The sequence below is a fragment of the Marmota monax genome, unplaced genomic scaffold, assembly GCF_021218885.2.
Source record: "Marmota monax isolate L192 unplaced genomic scaffold, Marmota_monax_Labrador192_F-V1.1 WCK01_AAM20220418_F8-fsc00430, whole genome shotgun sequence".
In the NCBI taxonomy this organism is placed as follows: Eukaryota; Metazoa; Chordata; class Mammalia; order Rodentia; family Sciuridae; genus Marmota; species Marmota monax.
In genome coordinates, this window is record NW_026692005.1 from 528,080 (window position 1) to 550,229 (window position 22,150).

At 43.4% G+C, this 22,150-nt stretch overlaps 1 long non-coding RNA gene across 5 annotated transcripts in view; it reads right to left on the bottom strand.

Annotated features, from left to right (window-relative positions):
* The window catches only part of LOC124097091 (uncharacterized), a 35,341-nt gene extending 16,681 nt beyond the window's left edge, over positions 1–18,660 (bottom strand). For 2 of the 5 annotated variants that reach the window (XR_006853115.2, XR_006853112.2), the window contains exons 1-7: positions 18,323–18,660; positions 17,893–17,967; positions 15,837–16,006; positions 7,180–7,248; positions 4,906–4,990; positions 1,895–2,007; positions 1,364–1,480 (exon numbers count right to left, since the gene is read on the bottom strand). This is a non-coding gene — a long non-coding RNA (uncharacterized LOC124097091). The remainder of the gene's footprint in view (positions 1–1,363; positions 1,481–1,894; positions 2,008–4,905; positions 4,991–7,179; positions 7,249–15,836; positions 16,007–17,892; positions 17,968–18,322) is intronic. The other 3 variants (XR_006853111.2, XR_006853114.2, XR_006853119.2) reach the window with 3 other exon arrangements.
* Positions 18,661–22,150: the final 3,490 nt, after the last annotated feature.

The following is a 22,150-nucleotide window of genomic DNA, read 5'->3' on the forward strand; positions in this document are numbered from 1 at the left end:
TCTCTCCATACTTCCCAAATAGAATCTCTAAAGCAAGAATCGAAGACACTGGGGCACTGTTTCAATCTAGACCACTTCATTGGTCTCTCACTAGCCTCTGAACTGGCTACTTTGGGCCAGGTAATTATCAATAGTCCAGTCAACTAAAGAGGAAGAGAGGTGTAGTCTTACATTGTAAATCATAGTGCAATTGGTAGGCAGTAAGTTTATTCATTGGATGAATTATTATGACTTCGAAGTAAAAAAAAAAATGTTGAGAAATTCCATGTATATCTTGTTTCAGCAAAGCCAAAACTTATTTCCTCTAAGCCATTTTCTGGGTTCAACCATGCCTTGTGCTATTTCTTGAGAGCTCAGTGTGGTGAAGACTTTCAGGGACCTTACACCAAGGTGGAGAATAAGGGATGGATACCTGCAAATTCATAGCTGCTGCCACACAAGACCATTTTATGTAGGGGCCAGGACAAATTGCAGAGCACACCTAATATTTTTATAGGAGTAAAAAAATGTGGTTTAAGTAAATTTCAAAAATAATCTTAATAAAATCTGTACTAAGAAATAGTATACTTGGGGCTGGGAATATAACTCAGTTGGTAGAGCACTTGCCTTGTGTGCATAAGGCCCTGGGTTCAATCCCCAGTACCACCAAAAAAAGAAAAAAAAAAAAAAAGAAATACACTTGGAATATTCAGGAGATAGCAAGGCTATAAGGAGATGCTGTCCTACAAAGGTACATATAAATGTGTCAACTGATAGCTTCTCCTTACCAGCAGCTGCAGAGCCCAACCAAGTTAAGGACTTGCCAGAAATGGTCCCATTTTTTCTTGTGCATCAGGACATCTCTGACACTGTTAATCATTTGAACAATTTCATGATGGCGGTTCATTATAACAAAAAGCATTTGAGCCTCTACTCACGACAGACACTGTGCAGGTTTTGATGTGAAAAGTGAGTGGGATGGAATCCTTATTCCCCAGAGCTCAAAGAGGAAGGATAAACATGAAACAAAGATCTGCTCCTAATAGTACAAAAGATGTGGGACCCGGCAGGCCCGTCTCTGTCTGGGCTGAGTCCTGTCCTGGGTCTTCCCATTCTTAGCTGGTAGTTCTCAAAGGCCAGCATGCCAGAACTGGTCTGAGCTCAGGTCATTGCAGAACCACCAGAGTTATCTGATTCTGGTCAGGACCCTCAGCATTTCTGACACTATTGCAGAAGGGATGGATCCTACCAGTCTGAGGACAACTCTGAGAAAATCGCTCTACTGGGTGGGTGGCCTTGGGCAGCATATTTTGTATACTGCTCTGGTATGTGAGTGGGTAATAAAAAGAAGGTTGAGTCCCCCAAATTATAATGATGAACTTACTTGAAGAGTGTGCAGGACACATAGGTGGAAATGTCTGGTGAACAGTTGAGGACACAAGTCTGGAGTTCAGAGAATATGTTGACTGCAGTCATCAGTGGGAAGGGAAACGGCATGCCTCTGGAAGAATTACAGGATGGGATCAGGAAGGCCATATTCTCTCTCTTTCCCCCATCTTCCCTCACAGTCAAACACTCTTATAATTTGTCTCCAGGAATTTTCACGTCCACTATTCTCCTAAGCGCTGATAATCCATAGAGTTTGTGGACTTCTCAGGCACCTGCTCTCTTGGAAATTGTCTTTACAACTTCCCTTTCTTTGCTTGTGATCTGGCCTGGCCCTGCTGGCACCCCTCTCCCCTGGAGGTTCTATCAGTCCCTGGCTCCCTCTCTAGAGTTCTCAGCCCTGGTTACTGGACAGTGAGAACTCTAGGCTGGATTTAGGTAGGGGAGAGGACAGTTCTAGAACCTAGAGAAATGAGTGCTGAGAGGAAGGCAGAGAGGATTCTGGAAAAACAAAGGGATGAGGCTGCACCTGCTGTGGCCGAAGAACTCTGCCTGAGACTTCTCCCAAGAGGATGTTTCCAAGATCTTTTGATTAGGATGACCATGTTGAAAGACAGCACACCATCGGACTGTGATCTTTATCTAGAGAGAAAAGTAAAAAATTCTTACTCTATAACCACATCTTTATATTTAAGCTTAAGAATTCTGAAAAGTAGCTAAGGAAAGAAAATGACCAGACATAGCCAGGGCTGGAACCCATCATCACAAGAGGCTATGCATGGAAACTGTACTCTAAGGTGTTGTGGCTGACTCGTATCCCCCCAAAATCCACAAGCCCTGATTCCAATGTGACAATATCTAGAGATGGGCTGCCTAAGGAGGTTATTAAGGTATAATAACCTCCTTAATAACCTCCTTAAGGTTAATCCAATAGGAATGATGTCCTTATAAGAAGAGGAGATTAGGTTTGAGTGTGTCCCCCAAGGGTTCGTATGTTGGAGGCCTGGTCTGCAGTGTGACAATGTAAAGAGGTAGTAGAACTTTTAAGAGGTGGGACCTAGCAGGAGGTAATCAGGTCATTGATGGTGCTGACCTTGGAAAGGCTGAGTTCTCACAGAGTGAATTAATTCCCATGAGAATGGGCTGTCCCTCTTGCTCTCTGGCTTCCTATTTTACCATGTGATCCTCCTCACTCTCTTTCTCTCTGTACATACACTCTCCATGATGCCATCTGCCACCATATGACAGTTAAAGGAGCTCTTATCAGAGGCTGAATCTATGGGGCTGCCTGATCTTGAACTTTCAGCCTCCCAAACTGTGAGCTAAGCAAAATAAAAACACCAAAACAAAACCTTTTCTTTAAAAGCACCCAGCTTCAACTCTAAGCAGGAAGTGTGAATCAGGTGGTATAGCGATACCAGACTTCAAACTATACTACAGAGCAATAGTAACAAAAACAGCATGGTACTGGTACCAAAACAGGCAGGTGGACCAATGGTACAGAATAGAGGACACAGAGACTAATCCACAAAGCTACAGCTATCTTATATTTGATAAAGGGGCTAAAAGCATGCAATGGAGGAAGGATAGCATCTTCAACAAATGGTGCTGGGAAAACTGGAAATCCAAATGCAACAAAATGAAACTGAATCCCTTTCTCTCGCCGTGCACAAAAGTTAACTCAAAATGGATCAAGGAGCTTGATATCAAATCAGAGACTCTGCATCTGATAGAAGAAAAAGTTGGCTCCGACCTACAGACTGTGGGGTCGGGCTCCAAATTTCTTAATAGGACACCCATAGCACAAGAGTTAATAACAAGAATCAACAAATGGGACTTACTCAAACTAAACAGTTTTTTTCTCAGCAAGAGAAACAATAAGAGAGGTAAATAGGGAGCCTACATCATGGGAACAAATTTTTACTCCTCACACTTCAGATAGAGCCCTAATATCCAGAGTATATAAAGAACTCAAAAAATTAAACAATAAGATAACAAATAACCCAATCAACAAATGGGCCAAGGACCTGAACAGACACTTCTCAGAGGAGGACATACAATCAATCAACAAGTACATGAAAAAATGCTCACCATCTCTAGCAGTCAGAGAAATGCAAATCAAAACCACCCTAAGATACCATCTCACTCCAGTGAGATTGGCAGCCATTATGAAGTCAAACAACAACAAGTGCTGGTGAGGATGTGGGGAAAAGGGTACACTTGTACACTGCTGGTGGGACTGCAAATTGGTGCGGCCAATTTGGAAAGCAGTATGGAGATTCATTGGAAAGCTGAGAATGGAACCACCATTTGACCCAGCTATTCCCCTTCTTGGACTATTCTCTAAAGAACTTAAAAGAGCGTGCTATAGGGACACAGCTGCAACAATGTTCATAGCAGCACAATTCACAATAGCTAGACTGTGGAACCAACCTAGATGCCCTTCAATAGATGAATGGATAAAAAAATGTGGCATTTATACACAATGGAGTATTACTCTGCATTAAAAAATGACAAAATCATGGCATTTGCAGGGAAATGGATGGCACTAGAGCAGATTATGCTAAGTGAAGCTAGCCAATCCCTAAAAAATAAATGCCAAATGTCTTCTTTGATATAAGGAGAGCAACTACGAACAGAATAGAGAGGAAGAGCATGAGAAGATCACCACTAAACAGGGATGAGAGGGGGGAGGGAAAGAGAGAGAGAAGGGAAATTGCATGGTAAAGGAAGGAGACCCTCATTGTTACACAAAATTACATATAAGAGGAAGTGAGGGGAAAGAGGAAAAAAAAAAGAGAGAGAAATGAATTACAGTAGATGGGGTAGGGAGAGAAGACGGGAAGGGAGGGGTTGGGAGGAGAGGGGGGATAGTAGAGGATAGGAAGGTCAGCAGAATACAACATACACTAGTATGGCAGTAGGTAAAAAAGTGGATGTGTAACCGATGTGAATCTGCATTATGTATATAGGGTAAAAATGGGAGTTCATAATCCGCTTGAATCGAATGTATGAAATATGATATGTCAAGAACTTTGTAATGTTTTGAACAACTAATAAAAAATATATTTGAAATTAAAAATAAAAAAATAAAAGCACCCAGCTTCAAGAACTTTGTTATAGCAACAGAAAACACCAATATAGGAAGTGATGTGGATGCCAGACCATGTGGCCCAGTTCCCCTTCCTTGACTAAGGGCTTCATTCTCCCAGCTGCTGTGAGTGTGGATGGCTGCCATCATCCACTGGAGTCTCTCTTCAAGACTGGCCCAACCTTAGGTCCTCTTACTGGGAGCAGCTGCCTCCAACAGCTGCTCAGTGGGGGAGGGTTGGTAATAAGGGCTCAGATTAATTGTACCAAAGCTCCCCATGGGGCCAGCTAAGACATCCTATGACTGCAGTGCTGTTCCACTTCTTCCCCCACCCAATTCTGCTTCCTCCCTTCCCTTCCACAGGTGTTCCCAAGAATACCCTTCAATGAATGTCCTGCACACTAATCTCTATCTCTGAATTGGCCTCACCTCACCCCAGAACAGCTTACTTACCAGCTGACCCTATTACCAGGCTTATGACCCAAGGTTGGGAGGGGCCAGTCGAGGGCTATGACACTTCCATTTGTACAGCACCTGGTTTTAAAAAAAAAAAAAATGAGAAAAAAAATTTACTAAAGCAGGATTGCAAAGGTGTGTGGTAGATTCCCAATGTTTTTACATTAAAGACATAAAAACCTTTCATAAAAAGCCAGGCATGGTGGCACACACCTGTAATCCTAGTGGTTCAGGAGACTGAGACAAGAGAATCGAGAATTCAAAGCCAGCCTCAACAACTTAGCGAGGCCCTAAGCAACTCAGTGAGACCCTGTCTCTAAATAAAATACATAAAAGGGCTGGGGATGTAGCTCAGTGTTGAAGTGTCCCTGAGTTCTATCCCCGGTACCAAACAAAACAACAACAACAAAAAGAACCTTTTAACAAAAACAGGCAAAAGATGCAATAGGATCATGCTATTCATGAGACACTACAAGGCTTAATTATAAGATATGTATTCACAGTGACCAGTTCCAGAAATGAAACCTTTGAAATATGAAAAGCACCCCTTTTCAGTGAGATTCAGGGCTTCATGCCTGTATGTGGTGGTATTAGAACAATGGCCTTGAAGCTCACTGTATCACATGCTGTTCCCTTAAGGATCACTCTCCCAAACTGATGCTGGTCTTGGCTCCTGTCTTGCTGTGGCCAGTATGACCTCAGCAAATGTGACACAGAAACTTGAAAAGCTTTTGCCCAGTGGAGCTCACCTTGAGACAATGTCTGAGTCACTGGAGGATAAAGTCACATGGAGCCCAGGCAGTTGTCCTGGCTTGGGAGCCCCAGACTGTGAAGCCCCTGGCAGCCCCCAAGCCCACCTGTGCTCTTTTGCTTTGTAGGAGGGACACCAGTTAATGCTGGTAGAAGCACCACCTGTCTAGGTCTAGTCTAAAGAGGCCCAGAAAATTCTGAGCAAATAAGAGGGTGTCAGGGTTTAATCACTGAGATTTGGGAAATGATTTGCAAAATTTCACTTGGAGATAAAATTACATTGAGTTCCCTTCAAGATATGGCCCTCCTGCCTCATCAGTGATCTCCAGCCCTGTGTGAAATGTGGGTTAGACTAAGAGGGTAGCCTTGCTTAGGAATATGAATTATGGCACCTATTATGGTAACGGAAATCAAAACTGTAGGGAAACTGGTCAGCGTGGAAGAAGCCACAAAGTCCTGAGGAAAGGTAGGCACAGGGCACATGCTACACAAGTGGAACAGCCAGTAAAATGAAGGACAGGCAGATAACAAGGAGGAAAGAGAAGTCTGTGGTCCACATGTTACAGGCAGATTCCTCATCAGGAGCCCTTTTGCTTAGGGTAACTTGAGTGAATCCTTTCTTCCTTGGCTATGCTAAAAGAAGGAAAGGAAAACATTAGTGTTGTAGGAAGATATGTGAAGGGGTTTTTAAAGAAAAAAAAAAAAAAGCAGCTTGCCCGAGGGTGTTTATTGCAATGCTATTCACAGCAGTCAAAAACTGGAAACAAGCCAAATGCCCAACAGACAAGCATGTGGAGGGTATCGATTCATAGAAAGGGGTGCCTTAAGGCAGCTAAAGCCAAAACAGAACATGAAACTCACTCTTATTGTGTTGAGATGGAACCGTGGACATCATATTGGGGAAAGGCCAAAGGTTATATAAATAGTTGACATTTCAAGTACTTTTTTTAACTCTTCTTGGAGACATGTGAATATAAAGGATATTTATTCTTTCACCGGTGACTGTAAAAAGAGATGTTTGGTGTCATACAGCATTGTTTTCTTTTGTTATACAGTCACTGATGTCAGGTTCCACCATCTGAACTTCATGAATGTCCCAGGACTGGATGTGTATAGTGAGTCCCCCTTCAGGTGAGAGGATATGGGGTCCAGCTCAAAGCTTACCTGGTCGGCATCCCTTTAAAGGACCTGTTAACTTAATAAGGTGGGGATGGGGCAGGTGACCTGTCCTGGGCAGGAGGTATACAATATATTCCTTGGACATTGTCATCTGACAGACGCATCTGTGGCTCTGAGTCTTTTCTTCCCCAGGAAGAAAGTGACTGAGGACCAGAGGGTCAAGTTATCTTCCTGGCAGGATGAGCACAAACAACAATGGAGCTGAGAGACATAGTAATCCCCAACAAATATGGATTGCTCACATGGAGGTAGAGTGCCTGTCTTAGTTTATTTGCCATTGCTATAGCAAACACCCGATGTTGGATAATGTATAAATAAAAGAGGTTTATTTAGCTCACAGTTCTGATGACTGGAAAGTCCAAATGGCATGGTACCAGCATCCACTTAGAACCTCTTGGTCACAGCACCTCGTGGCAGATAGCATCACATGGCGAGAGAGAGGGACGAAGGAGGAATATGAGAAGGAGAAAGAGAGAGAGAGAGAGAGAGAGAGAGAGAGAGAGAGAGAAATCATATGGTGAGACAGGAAACTAAGAGACTGAGAAGGAGTCAGCCTAGCTCTTCTTTACCAGCCCACTCTCAAGAGAATTAATCCACCCAGGGAAACCAGCATTATTACCTTCATGAGAATGGTCATCCAATCACTTTCCATTCGGCCCCACTTTTTAAGGGACCCAGAATCTTGAAGTTTTTACACTGGAGAATTAAGCCTGGACATGAGTCTCGATGTGGACAAACTACAGTGAATCCACAGTAGTTCCCAACATTTACTGATGGTAGACACTGCTGAGCATTCCATGTATACACACTCCATTAATCCTAAAAAGCTTCCTTATGAAGTTGGAGCTGTTGATTCCTGATGTTACAGATGAGTACAGTCATCTGACTATGAGAATAAGTGTCTCACCAAATGGCAGTGTGGGAACTGAGCACACTCCAAGTATTACCAGGGTGCCTCGGGTAGTGGTTATAATAAAATCTAACTGATGAGCACTTTCTGTGGGCTGGCATCTTGCTAGGCGCTTCAGACACATTATCTACTCATTTTCCACCCCATAGTAGATAATCCCTGCATTATACCTTAATGCTCAGCTTGGTGTCTGCTGGTGGCTTCCTCAAGACCTCATGGCAAATAGGGGGTACAGCCATCACAAATCCCCAAATCTGTCCTCTTTACTGCAATGGGATTTCTAGATAGCTTTTCTGGAAGCATAACTTGTTCTGCAGGGTTTTGGACTGTACCTATCATTCCCCAAAGACCCTACCATGAGTGATCAGTGATAGCCTCATCTCAGGTTGAGTGGTTGCTGTGGTTCAGATGTGGTTTAAATGCAGTGTGAACCAAGGGTCCATGTGTTGGATACATAGTCCTCAGTGTGCTGGTGTTAAGAGGTGAAGAGACATTAAGAAATGGGAGGTCACTGGGGACCTTGCCCTCAAAAGAGATTAAGGTTCCACTGGAATCTTGCTTAGCTCACATGAGGTTTATAAAGAAAATAGCAAACCTGGAACCTCCCCTGGCTTCCTGTCTCTCCCTTTCAAATATTCTCCTGCCATTGCAATGCCATCACCATGAAGCTCTCACCAGAGCTGAGCTGATGTCAGACCATGTCCTTGAACCTCTAGCACTCTGAGCTAAATAAACCTCTTTTCTTTATAAAGCTACTCAACCTCAATTATTTCCCTAAAATAATGAAAAAATGGAATAATGCAGTGTGTGTGTGTGGGGGGGGCAGTGTCCCTGATTCTGTGTCTTTTGGGGTTTGTGAGGAATTTGGGCATTGAAATTCAAAGAGACTCTTTAAGAGATATTTGACTAATATGGTAGGAATGGATGTAGGTGATGTTATTCCTTAACACGTTCTGAAAAGCAATATATTACCATGTGTATGTACATATCTTTTTGAAAGACAATACAAACAAAACATCTTATAGGGTGACAAATGCATCTTCCAAAAATGTCCACAATCTGTTTCAGGCCAGGGCTATTGGTGAGCTAGAGGGCAGGGTGGATGGTCCAAAGCCTGCATTGAAGATTTGCGGTCCACTCTCAGTTTCTAGGCTTCCAAACTTACCTTTCCTACATAGGGAAATCCACATCTTATAAAAGAGTAGAATTAATGATCAAGTAGTCCTGCCTAACTCGTGAGTATTTGGAGTACCTTATTCTGTGATAGCAAAAGGGCCAGAGCCTTCTGTGCAGAAAGGTGACCCTTCCCTTTATGAGGTATGTATTGCATGCTATCTTAATGAACAACTAATTTAGTCATAATGCTTTAAGCTGCATATGTAAGCAACAATAGTTTAAAAACTAAATAATGGGGACATTTGTCCACCCTTGGAATGTGAGGACCAGGGTTAAGTGGTCTGGGGTGTCTACATTCCTTTGCTGCTCCACTTTGAGGTCCGAATGGTCAGCTTCCTTGTCAACAGATGCCCCATGGAGCCAGAAAGGTTGCCAGCACACCCACAGTTCTACACTTTCTCAGTCACTGCTTGTGTCCAAAAGGAAATTCCTTTTCTAGGCACCCCTGATAAACACCCCTGGCCCAATTTACTCTTTTGGTTTGAATTGATTCCCATACCCATTGCTAAGCCAACCATTGTATCTCTGGAGCATGGAATTACTCTGATTAACAGGTATGGTAGAGAAGAGGCAAGCACCACTATCCTTACTGTGCTGCATCTAAATTACCCCCCAGCATGGCTCATGCTTGTAATCCCAATAATAGGGAGATTGAGGCAGGAGAATTGCAAGTTCAAAGCCAGCCTCAGCAACTTAGAGAGTCCCTAAGCAACTTATAGAGACCCTGTTTAAAAATTAAAAAGGGTTGGGAATATAGCTCAGTGATTAAGCATCCCTGGGTTCAATCCCCCAATATCAATCAATCAATCAATCAATCATTTAATCACTGACTTATAATACTACATACACAATTGTTTCATGCCACTAAGTTTGGGTTGGTTTATTATGCTGCACTAGATTGTTAAATCATTAGGGAAACAATTAAGTAAAATATAAAAATCCATTAAAACAACTCTTAGGTAGGAACTATTGTCCTGATTTTATAGCTAAAGAAATTGAGTTGAAAAGTCTATATAATTTGCCTCAAATCACACAACTAAATAAGAAACAAAGGCAGAATTTGTATCCATTTCTGACTCTAAAGCACAAGTTCTTAGAGGAGAATATACAGCCCCCAAATCAATCCTCCACCAGGACATTGTGAAGAGCTGCCTTCATGGGAGATGGTCCCTATTTCCAAAGTCCCCAGTGACCTCCACAGGAAGAGTCCCCTAGCTGTTTATGGGACATGCAGAGATGGGAGCTTTTAAGAAAGCAGCTGCTACATGCAGTCCTTGCTGATTGCTCGTATGGAGCCATAGCTGTCTCCTTGGATTCCAGATGACTCAAATACTCTAGGTCCTTTGACAGTTTGGAGGGTCTATGCAGGCCTCCTTGTGAGAGGCACTCCTAGGGGCATCTCTGTTCTGGGCATCACAGCTTCTCTAAGGAGCCTATTCCAACACTCCCAGAGTCTTGTTAAGGAAGCCTTTATAAGACCATCAATGCCAACCTTCTAATTGCCTTCTTAATTACTTTATATCTGTATGGTGCTTTGCAGATAGTAAGCATTTAATCAGCATTTGCTAACTGAATGAGTCAACTCCAAGGCCACTGGCCCCTGGATGCTCCACAGCACAGGCTTTATAAATGGTTTCTTTTCATCCACTTTTCCTCAAAGACCTCTGCAGATGCTGTGGTTCATCTAATCCCAAGGAGAAAAGGATAGAACCCCATAGAGGTGTTCAGGAAGTCAGCTCATGCCCCATTCCAAGCAGCAGGATACCCACCTTTTCTATAAACAAACCTTGAACTCTAATACACTTCCTGCTGGATGGAAGGTCCATCTTGTTCTTGCCCAGAGACTGACTGCATCTCTATCCCTGGACTTCATTCTATGCACGTGCCTTGCTGACCCTTTCTATCAACTTGCCCTATGATATACTTTTAAAGGACACCTGGTGATGCATCACCTATGGGGTAACCCACCTGTAGGACATTTTGGATCTACTGCCTGGCTGCATTACCCACAGACCTAGTTCCCTTCTTCTTCCTACTGTCAATTTCTAGGTCTACTTAACAAGGTGCTGTCCCCATCCTGTGGATGTCTCCGGGCTCCAGGAGGTCAGAATTCCCAAGCTGCCATTATGACTGAGTCCTCAAATTCTCTAAAAGCAAAGGGTCAGTGGGAGGACCAGGGCAGGTTAAAATCTTTCACAGCAATAAAGGACTTAATATCTTCCTCTCCTGGCCCTCCCTGTCCTCCACCTTGCATTCACAAGTAGAAATGAGATCACATTTTATGATCCAAAAATAACTGAGTACCTATCCTAAATAGCAAGAAGTTTATGATATTAAAATCTAATTGCAGAATTTTGCACAAAAGACATCTCATGAGGTCATATGTTGAAATGACTGGTTACATGGCAAATAATAAAATGACAAGAAATGACAGTTGAGACAGCTCAGAATAGAGGGAATAGGTAGGTGGGGCTCAGAGTCAGACAAATGTGCCTTCAAATTCCAGCCCTGTCATTTATTTGTTAAGTGACCTTGAGAAGTCTCATAGCTCATAGCTTCTCTGCGTTGGCTTCCCTAATTATAAAAGTAAAGCATTTACCTATTTACCTAAACATTTATTGTGAGGATCAACTGAAATATGTATTCAAAGTGGCTGGTCTAATGTGATACACACACACATACACATATATATGCTATATATATGTGCTATATATATGCTATATATATGCATACATATATATTTACTGGCCCATGGATGGATGGAAATATATATATATATATACATATACACATACAAACATATATTCTCTGCCTATGTAGGGCAGACACTAAAAGATGTTGCTGATTTTGAGAATGAAGAAGGAATGAAAAGAAAGATGATGAAACAGAAAGACATGGGAAGAAAGAGAGGGGAAAACAGTTTCTTCTGGAAAAAATCGTCACGATTGGCTACTCAATCTTCAAATAAAAGAGAATGACTCTCTGCACATTATTATAAAACGGAATTGTCCCTCAGTGCAATTCAAACAGTCAATTCAAATTTGACTAACAGAGGTACAATCCTCTCTGCCAAAACTCTATCACCTTCCACCTGGATGGGGCTTCTCAACACTCTAAGTACAACTGTATGATCCTTTAGCCAGTACATCTCCAGGATTATCTGTCCTATTTTCTGTGTAGTCTCACAACCCTTGCAGGCAGATTAATCCTTTTAAAGAGTGGATGCTGATAATGGAAATACTTTCTGGCTTTAACAATTTAAACGTTACTCTAAGGTGTTGCCTTAAAAACATACATTCCTTTACCCCCTCACACACTATGGAAATTGTGCTAATATTAAATCTCCAGTAGCTCTACATTATTTTTATTTTAACAATTAAGTAATTTTGCCCTTATTCTGGATTCTTCTATTAGCTATGGAACTTGAGTTATTAAGATCATGAAGTGTTTGGGGATGGAGATATATTTCATTAAGTAAAGTTTATACGACAATGACATTAGTGGTTATATTAACTTCTAATTGAGTTAAAAAGCTGAGTTTTCTCTTTTTCTTTTTCCTTTCTTTTTTTTTTTTTTGAGGTTGAAAAATTGCTCATGTTTTATAGGCATAACTAGGTTTGGATACCCAGGGATTTGGAACTGCATGCCATCCCTAGGATTCTAATTCCCAGATTGTATTTTATTAGGAAGCTACATCTAAATGAGATGGAAGTCTTGGTTTTTTGTTCCTAGAAGGGTCATTTATTTGTCCATGTCCTTTTGGTTGTCCACTCACCAGTCACCCCTATCCTTAACTCTTCTTTCTTGCTATAAAAAGTGCCCCAAATACAGAAGTTAAAAATGCCAGATGCTGGGGTGTAGCTTAGTGGCAGAGCACTTGCCTAGCAGCCTAGCATGCATGATGCCCTGGGTTCGATTCCCAATACTAAACACACATGCACACACAAACCAACATGCTCACATCTTCATCTTACTTCTTGCTAGGATGGTCCTTCATGTCATGACACATCCTAGATCCTAACATGTGAGTAGAAATCTCCTGAAGTTTTCTGGCATGAGTTGAGGGAGAAGAAATGTCCTCTTGTACCCTCTGAACACAGTAGTCAGGAGAACTGATGCCTGAGGCAGCACCTGCTCTGTGATATTGACACCACTGGGGACATATGTCAGGTAAACTTTGCCTGAGGGTTGACTAGAGGCAAAACTGTGCAGTTACTAGGTTTCTAAAACTAGTTTCCTAGTTTCTGGGTGATGTTGGTTAGCCTTGCTCTGTTCCTTGTAGCCCAAAGCATCTTAATGGTTGTAGTATCCTTTCAACTAAGATTAAGATGTCTCAGAGGGTGCCCTGGGGAGGTGACAAACTCACTAAGCTCTCTGCCACTGTTCTATGATGGCGTCTTCCCACAGTAGCATGGACCTCAAGCTCTCCCTGCACCCTGATTCTCTCTATATATGACAGGCACTGTGTTCTCTGCCCCATGGTCTCTGTAGTCTCATCTAAGCTCTAGAGTCACCAAAGAGGTAGAAAATTCTGATCCCCATTTCCAGGTGAAAAAGTGAGCCTTAAAGATACTTTCTCTAAGCTCCTGGCAAAGCCACTAGGCTCCAGCTGAAAGGCACTGAGCCTTTATATGAAGCTGACTTGTGTTGACAGGCATACCCCATGAAGAGGCTGCCTTAGCTGCTCAGGAAAAGATCACTGCTGTTAAATAAAAATGGGGACCTGTATTGCCAGATCTGCTGATTTTGAAAGAGAAGCTACTTATGTGATTCATAGAAAAGATTCAGACTTTGAATTGTTTTCTAAAAATGTTAAGTACAATATAAACCAACCTCCACTCCAAAACCACCACCAACAACATAAACCCAAGAAATGTGCTGACCATTTGCCCAGGCTGATCTTTCCAATAATTCCCTGTCTTCCAAATCCCTCTATAAGGTTATATTATATCTTCAGTCCCACTAAATGCTTCCAATCACCCGTATCCCATCTTTATGAATTCTTTTCTATTCCACCCTCACCCAATCTGTCCATTCTCATTCATCCCCTGTGTCACACCATGGTTCCCACCTGCAAGTCTCTCAACTGGTCTCCTTGACTCTCAGTTAAAACCTGATGGAGCTTTTAAAAACTCAGTTGGAATCATCTAACTTCTTCAAGCCACCCAGTAGAACAAGCAGATATCCAGATGCAAAAAGAACCACTTTTCCCCTTCCCTACCAAAAAAAAAAAAAAAAAAGAATTCAAATTTAAGAGCTCATGCTATAGAACTTCTGGAGGGAAGCACAGAAGAAAATTGTTCCTTCATTGAATTAGGCAGGCATTTCTTAAATAGGATTCCAAAAATGAAAACCATGAGAGGATATATTGATGATTTAATATTTAAAATATGAAAACTTTTCTTCGGAAGACATTGTTGAAAAAATGAAAAGACTGAGAAAAAAATCTTTGTGAGACATATATATGCTAAAGAAATACCCTAATATATAAAGAACCCTCAGAACTCACTGGTAAGAAAACAAACAACCCAATTTTAAAAATGGGCACACAGTTTGGATACACCTCTCACAAAACAATGAATAGGCTTAGCAAGTAAGTGTATGAAAACTCAATATGATAAGCCATGAGGAAAATGCAACTTCAAATCAGAATGAGATATCACTATATACCAATAAGGATGGCTAAAATTTAAAAGTCTGACACTAGCCAGTGTTTTTTCAGAACAACTAGAACACTCATACATTTTTTGGCATGCATGCAAATGGTATACGCAGTTTCTGATAAAATGAAACGTACAATATGACCTCCCAGTTTTGCTTTTAGTTATTTACAAAGACAAATAAAAACTTAGGTTTTTGAGAAAAACCTTTATACAACACTTCTAGCAGTTTTATTTGTTATTGCCTAAAACTGAGACTAGCCCAAATCTCTACCAGTGAATGAATGAACAAATTGATGTGCAGTTTCATATAGTGGGATCCTAATCTGTATTAAAAGGGAAGTACTTAGGCTAAATGACATTCTGCCCTATTTCATTCAAAAGACACTCTCAAAAAGCAAAACTATGAGGAGAGAAAGTAGATTACTATTTATTGGAAGTGTGGAGATCAACTCTGAGAGACTACTAAGAGGCAAACTTTTGGGGTAATAATTGCTCTGTATCTTTATTGGTTGCTCAGCTGCATCCCTTTCTAAATCCTAAAAGTATATTTTTTTAAAATAACTGAATTTTCCTTTCAGCAAAATATACCTCAGTTTACCAAACTGTAAAAACATCCTTCGGAGATCCCCTGTTTTGGTTATAAAGTCATTTTGATTTAAGCTATTAGGAACATGGGAGCTTATATTAAGGTATCACAAAGAATGGAATTTTATGAAAATTCTAAACAGGAGCTGCCTAAACCTAGGGAAAGGGGAGGTGAAGAGTATTTATTTGGATCTTCCTTTTTCATAAACTGTGTATACTGAGCCTAACTGCCTTGTCCTCACCTGGTCTCCTTGGTCTAGAACCCCTCCAGTTCAGAATCCTAGGTGCAACTCATCACTCTGCCCACTGACTCACCTATCTAAGGAACTGGACTTGGGCCAGATGGCTATACACAGGGCAGCTCCAGTTTGGAGGGTGGGGATTATATTGGTAAATCCAATGGCGGCATATCTTATACCCTCTGATCACTTTTAGGTTATGTATAAATGAATATGTCCACACTTACCTCATCAGCCTGGTCTCTGACAGATTTCTTGACTCTGTCCCTCCCCACCAGCTCCATCTCCAGAGTACTATGACTAAATGTAGTTACTTAGTTTTATGACTAAGTAACTACAAGGTCTTTCAGGCTTTGGTCTAAAGTGCATGCCTCTTTCTGGACCTAAGTGCCTTTCTTTAGTTCCTTTTTTGCTTTACTTACCATGTTTGATGTTCCAGGACTCCATGGGGGCATTGCCATCACTGGAAAGTCCTTGAATGTGACGAGTCTCCTCACATCTGGACTCCAGAGGCAGCCTATGACTTTGGTTTAGAGGGTTTGAGGAGCTGAAGTATTTGGAATACTGGTGCACACGTAGATGGTTCTGGAGTCTGTTAAAAAATGCAGATTAACTCACCAGCTATGGATGCTGTAGGACTTAGATAAGCATGGGAATTTGCAATGTGTATAGGTTCCTCCTGGTCTTGGGGTAGGCACTATGATTGTCTTATGATTGCAGATCTCTCCCTGCCCCACACAGGTGAGCTGGTGGGTAGTCTTTTGTACAGATGATAACTGGTTTCCAGCTCTGCCTTCCGGGCAACATATGCATGCACCATGTGCGATGGGGGCTGGGCTGAGGGACAGCTGTGACCAAATGAGAGAAGTGAGGACCACAGCTGGTCAGAGCATCTAGCAGCCATCAGGATGCCACTCACCATATTCTCGTTCTCTTTGCCAAGGCTACTGGCAATGTTCGAGATGGTGCCTGAGGCTCACAGTGAATCATTCCATTATTCCATTCATTTACACTACTGATAAATTCATTTGCATGATAACTATTTTTCAACATAACTTGTTCCACTTAATGCCCTCTCTGTGCTAGGGACTCCCCACTACCAGAAGGACACTAGTGAAGGGCACATGGTTACCACTATCACCATGCTTACAGTCAACTGGGGAGACAAATGTTAATCAATTCATTACTAATTAAAAAAATAGAGTCTATCAGATTCTCTACTTTCAGCTGAACGAATCTTCTAGCTCATATTTGGGTAATTGAATTTTTCACTATCATGGAATCCTGTTTCTTGTCCTGAGATCTAAATCCAGCTCATACATTTCCCCTTGGTGAGGTGCTTGAAACTATAAAGGCACACTGTCTTGCCTGAGGAGGTAGAGTTCTCCAGGATCATTTCTATATTGCCCGGCTGCTATCCTCCTGTGAGGAAGCATATAGGTAGGGATATTTGTAGTTTGGGGGATAGGAAATTACTAAGGTAGTCTGTCACAGGATTAGCTCAGCCAGGATCACAGAATGGAGCCAGTTGCAGCTTCTACAACTCCAGAGTGGCAAGTTCATGAACTTTTATCAGAAAGTAGTACTGTGTGGGTCCTGCTCACCGAAGTCCTCAGTGAGCCAGGAAATGTGGGAATGAGGGCCTGTCCCAGGAATTCTAGGAATCAATGCCAGGATGAGAACACTTGAAACTTATTTCCACCTTATTTCAGTTGGTAGTGATATCTAAAAACTCACACAATTTGAGACAATTAAATGCAATGTCTGGCCCTAGAAAAGATCTTACAATCAAGAGGAAAAAAATACTGTAAAGTATATCAGATCAACTGGCAAAACTGGAATATAGACCTAGATTAGATACACGTATCTTATCAACATAAATTCATGAATTTGGTAACTGCATTGTGGCTGTGTAAGATAATCTCCCTACTCGTAGAAAAAAACACACCAATGTGCCGAGGAGTAAGGGGCCATGGAATGTGGAACTTATCCACAAATGGCTCTGAAAAAAATACCATGTCCAAGTATGTAGAAATTTTCAAACATCTATAAAAGTCCCATGACCTGTCAGGCTTTCTGTCTGGAACAGGCATGGATTTCTGATCAGAGCACGTCTTGCATAGCTACAATGTTCAAAGCTTATAAACTTGCCCAAAGTTGGCTCAAATAGTTTTCTCCTTAATTTTCTTTTGTGTTCTTTATCTACAATAAGAGTCCTTTGTGCTCCTTTCTTCCAGGAATCTAAGATCCTTTCACATTATTCTCTCTTGATTTTTATCTTCTGGGATTCTGAACTTGGACCAAAGGACAGAAATTTTGGAGAGGCCCGTTTCAGTTATAGAAAAGGTTGACCTTTCGTTGATTACAACGGTCTAAGGTGAGAACAACTATGCTGGAAACAAGAGTTTAAAACAAAAAAAAGTGCCTAAAAAGGGTTTTGGGACAATGAACGGTTTTCAATTCTTGCCCTGAACTTACCAGCTACTTGACCTTCAGAAATCACTTGGAGATTCAGTTTCCGGCTCTGTACAGTGGGTATTTCCTAGGAATCACCTAAGAGGACCAGAGTGAGGGTTAAAAACGAGCATTCTTGAATGTTTTGCACAAAGTGTTTGCTCACTGAAAGTAATTTATTGCAGTAGGTGTTTTTATAACTTCAAGACCCAGAAAGAGACACACTCAAAGTCACACTATCTGTATTACAACTTTGACACAATAGAGACATTAAGAATCATTTATGGCAGTGATTTTCATTAATTCCGGAATCCGTCGAGCAGTCAATTTATGTTCCCGGTACGACCTCTTTGAATCCCGGGACATCACTTCACAGGCGGGCTTTATTCCCCAACTTCGAGGCAGCATTAAGGAAAAAAGAAGGGCTTCTCTACGCCCGCCTTCCAATACTCACACACACAGACGAAGAAACTGAGGCTCGGAGAAGCGAGGCCCTAGACTTGGCCGCCTGTGAGTAAACCCAGGTTGCCTTTCACCGGGCCAGGGACCGCCAGCCGCAGTTCGTTCTTCGTTTTGTCCCGGTTAAAGGATTTGAATTGTACAGTTAACACTTTTTGAGTTTCAAACAATTCGTTTACAAAATGCCTTTCGGGACGGGTCCGATTTGTCGGCTGCTCGACTGTCGCGGTTCGGTGTCGAGGGATCCCGGGGGCCAGCAGGAGGTGTTCCCGTGCGCTGGCCCGGGGCAGAAGGCTCCGGGCGCGTCAGGCCCCCGAGGCGGCTGGGCCCGCGCGCCCCGCGCCACGCCCTGCGCCCAGGCCGCGGCTCCTCCCGCGCTGGCGGCCGCCGAGCGGTCCGGGCGGCGGCGGCGGCGGGAGGAGGAGCAGGAAAAGCGGCCGGGGGAGGAGGCGGAGGCGGCGGCGGCGGAGGCGGAGGCGGGGAGGGCGGGCGGGGCCGGGCGAGTTTAAAGCCCTTCGAGGGGGTGGGGAGGCCCCGAGGAGGCAGGAAGGGAAGGGAGCTGCTGTTGAGAGGGCGGGCGAGCTTGGCGCTCGGAGACCCGCCGGAGCCCAAAGTTTCCGCGCAGCCCCTGGGCGGAGGCTGCAGTGCGGGGCGCCCGGGACAGTCCTGCACGCCGTCCTCGCCCCGAGGGGACTCTGTGCCCGCCGCTTGCTGCACTGAGTGTCGCCGGCGGCCACGCGGAGGCGGCGAGGAGCGGCGCCGCGGCAGGTACGGAGTTGGGCGGGGAGCGCGGCAGCAAGTTACTTTGTGGTCCGCGCCGCCGCGGGGCCCGGGCGGGCCGGGCGGGTCCCCGCCGTCATTGTCTGCGCTCTGGCCGGCTGCGGCCAGGGACGGCGGGCCCCGCGGAGGCGCAACGGACGGAAGGGCGTCGCCTCAGGGCCGGGGGCTTCTGCACCCTAGGCCCGTGGCGGGCAGTACTGTGAGGCGGGACGGGGACTTCGGGTACGCTGGCGAGGCGGCGGGGCGCCCCGCCGGGCTCTCCCCGCTGCGCTCTCGACCCCTGGGGGGAGGTGTGGAGTCCGAGCGTCGCATTCTTGAACCATCTTGTCAGACGCCGTCGGCTAGGGGGTTGGGGCGGGGGCTGCGGTCAAGGCCACGCTCCCCCGGGCCGCCGCCCTGAAGGGTGGGCGCCCAGGCTCCCCAGGAGCCCCTGGTGTTCCTGCTGCGCGGCGGGGCCTCGGCGCGCGCGCCCAGGCGGGCCGGGCAGCGGTGCCAGACACTCCCAAGTCCCGAGCGCGGCCCAGCCTCCGACGGAGGATTTTTCTTCTTCTTCTTCTTCGTGGTCCGGTGAAGTGACCCTGTTACCCGCCACTGGGGCCTAACACCAAGTTGAGGGCTCGCGAACTAGCCGCCCGCCAGCCGTGGAAACGTGATAAGAGCGGTACCGTTTGCAGAAGGAAATTTCTGATGCAACTCTCCGCCTTTGCTGATTGCCTCTCCAAACGCCTGCCTGGCGAGGGCCCTTGAGCATGTGCGTTATGGAAATTAGGGTATTCTTTACTTTTTATTGTGTTCGAATTTTCTTGGGATTGGAAGAAAGGCCAACTTCTTATCGTTTGGTTTGATAAAATGTTGTGGTAAAGTAGGGGAGCCACAGGTGATTTTACAGGGGCCTTGATCTTTAGGATGCTTTTGAAAGAATGTTTTCTTGAAAAAGGTTTCATTCAAGAGATGCAAAGAAAAGACCCAAACAAGTAGCGCTCGTGAGTAAATTTGCGTTATTGCACAACTTTCTCTTTGCTGCTGTTTAAAAGGCCAGGCCCAGAAGACTTTGTTTCACAAAATGCTGATTCAGCTGTTTGGAGCCCCTGAGTTTCAAGAAATGGTGTTCTATTTAACGTTTCTCTCTGTTTTACTAAGAACACATGTTGTTAGCGCAGCAACAGGCATAGACTAGGGTTTATAGCACAATGATGGTAATATTTTAACAAGAGTTGACCTAGAGCTCCTCTTTCCAGGAGAACAGAGAGGTAGAATCTAGATTTTTACAGCAGAGTGGATTCTGACTAAGGTAATGATGAAGTGTCTATTAGGAAAGTATTTTTCGAAGTAAAAGTCCTGAATTCAAACATTTTTTTCACCAGGAATGATCGCTGATGTCCAGGTTTTTCTGTTAAAAATCAATTCTCCAGGATTCCTGCACATAATATTTGAGTTTTACTGGGAGCACTTGAAAGAGAAGGGCTGCACAGGCCAATCCCCAGATTACAGGGAGGGAATTTAAGGACAGACAGAGTTACATGCCCAGCAGGCATTGCAGTAACTGAGAAGTGTAGCCACTGATACTTTGGTAGCATTTCACAGTTTACAAGACACTTTCAAAAGCCTTGTTGCTTTTAATCCACTGTATAGTCCCCCTGATCCCCATTTTACAGGTCTGGAAACCGAGGCTCATGAGGTTAATTGGCACGCCTTAGGTCGTTCGGGCTGGCAAACGATAGAACTATCACTAGAGCCTAAGCTTTGGATTCTTTTTAGTCCTGTGTGTTTTATGCTTGTGCAAAAGTGCATCCACTGCTGAAGGAGAAATGGCATGGAGGAAGTACACCCTGCCACTCACACAGCTGGACAATAAGAGGCTGTGGCATGATGTTACTTAATCTGGTGACTCCCAGCCTTCAAGATTAATCCCATATTGGCGAAACCATTATCGATATTTATTTTTTATACTTGAACACACATTTGTTTTGGGAAGAAACTTTGATATCCATGAAGTCATAAGTTTGATATGGTAGTTATGTTTACGGTAATTAAAATAGAAAATCGGAGTACCCCTAAAGTCACCTGTTGCATATCATCTGTGGTCTGCGTGGCTTTTGGAGCAGTGTTGAATTGGTTAAAATGGTTTTCATTTGTGGACCAGGAAACTGGAGCTGAGCAAGTTCATGGCAGCTAACTGTCCCGGGCTTTGTATGCTGCCCACTGCCAGGAATGGAACCCAGGGTAGCCCTGGCTCACTTTTAGTGACAGGGTCTGTGTCTTGTCAGTCTCCAGCAGGAGAAAAGAGTAAAGTTAGAATCTAAGTGCTGGCTCAGAACTCTTGATTTTGATGACTTAGACGGGTCAGAGACTTTAAAATGTATGAAACTCAAACTCCTGAGTGAACAAAGAAATCTATCTTCATCTTGGAGCTGCAGATTTTTTTTGGTTGGAACAGCTGATAAAAAACGAATGCTTTAAAGTGGCATAAGTTAAGGAACTTATTTCTTTGGAATTCTGTCCACCTTTTAACTACAGGGGAAGAAGAGCCTACAGAATAGTAGCATTTATTTGAGAGTGTAAGTGGAATTATGTTGCTAACCTGACAGAACTCAGAGCAAACTGCAGGGGATTTTGGTCCTGTTTCATAGGAGAGAAGCATGTGCATTTGCATGTTGACTGCATAATCCGTTTATTAAAGTAATGTGGAGTTGCATGGGCTTGTGAGGAGAAAATATTTGCCTTGTCTTTGATTTAAGTACTCAGTCGTAGGTTCAAAATTTAAATGAACTTTTTCTGTTAGTGGAGTTTTTTTTTAATCTATCTTATTTTTTGCTTATCTATGGAAATTTATTTCCTTCTTGCTTGTTTTTAATTTTGATGATTTGGCTGGGTCAGAAACTTTACAATGTATAGAAAACAAACTACTTACTACTTCAACAAAGGAATCTATTGTGCCTTTAGTGGCATCTTAAAGAGTCTTAGAATTTCTTGGATTGTTAAGCATTTCTTAAGGTGAATCTTGGGACTGAATCTAGACCTTTCTTTTTGAATGTAAGCATTT